Raw genomic sequence first — 3,692 nt, 5'->3', positions numbered from 1 at the left:
TCAATGTTTAATTACAAGTCACTAACAATTTTTATCAAATTTTTTTATGTTTGGTTCACCTTACCAACTGCTGGTGGTGCAGTCATTGCTTGGCATCAGTACAGGTGGCTGGGACAAGTCAATTAATAATTATTAAACACTGGTAGCAGACAGCATAGTTCATTTAGGAGCAACAGTTCCACCTGCCTTCGACATCACTTGAGGGTGGATAGCATACTTTGACAATTCCTGACAAATTTTAAATTTTTTAGCCCCATCAATTTGTCTGGAAGTGTTCCCCTGAGACCAATGGGTTTGAAGACCAATGTGGTATTTTTGCTAATAAGATGAGGCACGGTTATACACCTTACAAGAAACTAAGGTGGCTGCACCATGTTTGTTCAAATAGCAGCTCTAAGAGTGTTGCCTATCCAGCAGTTCTCTATGTTTGACATCAACATTATGCTGTCACTGTCTCTTCAAATTATTGCTATTTACTATTGCATTTGTTGTAATTTAGAACACGAAGTGCACAATTTGTAGTATCTAAGCATACACATGCTGTATTGAGAAGTGGAACAACTTTTCTGTGTCTTGAGTCAGCCCTAGAGTTCATCCTCCTACCATATTATACTTGGTAATAGCAGCTCTCATCATGTGGACATGGTTTAAAAATTGGCTTGGTAAAATTCATGGGCTAAGCATGCTGGATACGTTTAAAGCAGCACAACTTGTACAGTAGAGACTATACCATCAGTAACCTTGTAAGGCGGGCACAACAGAAGATAGCTGGGAAAGTACTTTTAAATCCTGGCCAAACATTTTTAATGTAGGTCTGGTGACTACAAAATTAAAAGAGGAGGGGAAAAATTGAATCTGTAGGAGAGGCACAGATGCCCTTTTCTGTACAGTGGTGGCACTGAATTCCTGCCCTGATAATTGACCCCCATGTTCAACAGCAGCATTAACAACCATTATGAGTAGCAGCACTAATAAATTATTTTCATTTAACTTTTTGAGAATTGGATGGAGGATGAGAAGGATAAGCTAGAGTTTGTGGGGCACAGTGTTTCTCCGAGGTCAGCAGCTGATGCTTTGTGTGCTGGATTAGAAAAGATGTTGAAAAGGTACCTGGTTGCCCATATCCTAAAATATACAGACGCAGACAAAAAATGTCCATACAGGGCATACCGGATAAAGTAAACGTCCAAAATTAGAAGCCCTCAGTGCTCTGATAGACTCAGAGGTATCTGCAGTTTTGACAGGCAAAGACGTGCAAACTTTATGAGAATCTGTGCCTTTAAAAAAAACTTTTTTAATATCACTCACCTCACTCTCACCAGTTCACATGTGTTCTCTAGCAGAACATCATCATTGTTGTCTGACCTTGACTAAGAATATGACAAAAGAGTGCCATATGCCTACCTGCAGTTTTCACTACATTACCAGTACTACCACAACTAAATCAGTAAATAAGTATTGTGTCACTAGCAATGCTCTCATCTTCCACACTTCTCTGAATTAATTTATGTATGTTATCACAGGGCTCCTGTACTACTGCAACTCCTGTTTCCTCTGATCCACAGATAGTTGTTTTTTTTTTTTTATTTCCTGAAAGACATGAATACTGTCTAAAAACAAAAAAGAGGCAATTAAGAACCCGTGCTCTCAGAGAGTGTGGTTTTGAGTGTTGTGGAGGAAGCAGAGGTTTTGTGGTTCTGGGGTAATGAATCAAGGTTACTGGTTTCATCTTCCTAGTGTGACTGAGATGATTAATGAGCCAGACAGTCAACAGGGGGCGAAACTTGGCAGGGAGGATTCTGCCTCTTTCTACCTTGTGCATGCACATTGGGAGCTCTTGGGAGTTCAACCTCAATGTCGATACTGCATTAGGGCCCCCCTACACCCCATCTTTGCTCTTCATCTCCACATAAAGCTCTTACCAGATTCAATCCAACAAAACCCACTCCTGTTCTTGAAACGGCATCTCTGGCACGCCCTTCATAGCCAGGCACTACCTAACGCCCACACCTCGCTATTTCTCTAAATATGAGGCAATCCTTACTTCACCCCTAGTTTCACTTCTCCTATCTTTCACACCTGGGAACGCATGGGTTTGACTTCTATATGCTCTATGCTGAACCCAACGACAAGTAAACCCCTTTCCCCAGCAGCAATTCAACAGGAATACCCGAAGACCTTGCATATTCTCTTTGGGTTTTTCCAGTGACTGACTAAAGCGCCACAATTGCTGATACTTTGTTAACCCCCTAGATACCATGCTGTTGAATCCCCCCTTCCCTTCCAAGGCAGCCTCTAAATTCTATTGCTTACTCAAAAATGATTTGGACTACAATAAATCAATCTCAGGCCTAATGGGTTGGTGGAAACATTTTCCCTTGGTAGCTGCTTTAATTTTGATGGAAATATCCTGAAAATCAGTGCCTTTGGTACAATACCTTGTTCTGTAAATTATTCTATAAAGCATATATTTCTCCATTAGTAGCACTCCACATGGGCCTGTCTGACTCTAGTGGTCGCTTTAAACAATTAAGTGCTTTTGGGGATGACGAGAAAGTCGCCCATTACATTTAGACACAACTAGTTGGCTACTTGCCTTTCTCCCTAAATAGGCAATAATTGGTATGGTTGGCAGAAATGGCTTCTGATACTCCTGTGGTGCCAAACGCCTGTTATTACTTCTGTCGGCAGTAGGCAGGAAGTCCATACTACATTGCTGGTTATCCACTACCTCCCCATCAATCCAGCTATGTCAGCTAAGCTCCAGCACTTTTTCAAAATGGAATGGATTGAGGCCTACTACTTCTGAAACATCCCTTGATGATGCTTTATAATTGTATCCACATGCAATGGTGAAACTCAATAAAAATATGGATAAAAAAAGTTTTTTTTATTGAAGAAAAAAAGAATAATGTTCCACTCCCAACTAGTACCTCTACTGTTGTAAAACAAGGGATGAGATTCTTCCTTCTCTTCTACATTCTGCATTAAATCCAGCCTGGCTTCTAACATGAAAATGAGAGGGATTACATTATTGATAACTTCTGTTTTTCCAGCTGACAAAGGTGGGCACACACTTTTTTGTCCAAGGCTAAGACATCTTTCAAACTGGGGTAGCACTTAGGAAATTTGTTTACCACCAGATTTAGCACATGAGGAACAGTAGCAGGAAAAGTGCATGTTTCCCAGATGCAGTGTAAGCGCAATATTAGTCTCATTGGCCATGAAGGACTGCTCCTGCCTCTGGTATCTGCCATTGCATGGACACCATGGAATGGTGCAAATTTCAAGTATTTGAACACATTACAGGCTACATGTTCATAGAGTGCAGGGATGGCAAGGATTGCAAAATTTTGGTTCATGGTATCTTCTAATTGGGCTGACCACACACCACAAGATCTTTAAAAGAGCTGGCTTCTATTGTGTGGCAGCAACTGTACCAACAAAAGCTTGGTTGCAGTGTGTTCAGTTGGCCTGCCAGAAGTTGGCTGGGAGTGTACTTCTGTTTTTTGACCAGATGTTCTTTAAAGGATTATCGACAACTACAAGATTGAGAGGAAGGAGGACTCTGCAGAAGAGATGAAGACAGGCCTTCTGGTACATCTGTAGCACAAATTCTGTAGCATAAGAGACATAGCAGCAATATTTCATTTGTCTATTTATCCAAGAGATGACGGATGAGAAGAACAAGG

Source organism: Pyxicephalus adspersus, chromosome 3 (assembly GCF_032062135.1).
Source record: "Pyxicephalus adspersus chromosome 3, UCB_Pads_2.0, whole genome shotgun sequence".
NCBI lineage: Eukaryota > Metazoa > Chordata > Amphibia > Anura > Pyxicephalidae > Pyxicephalus > Pyxicephalus adspersus.
Note: the sequence above shows the minus strand (reverse complement) of the source record.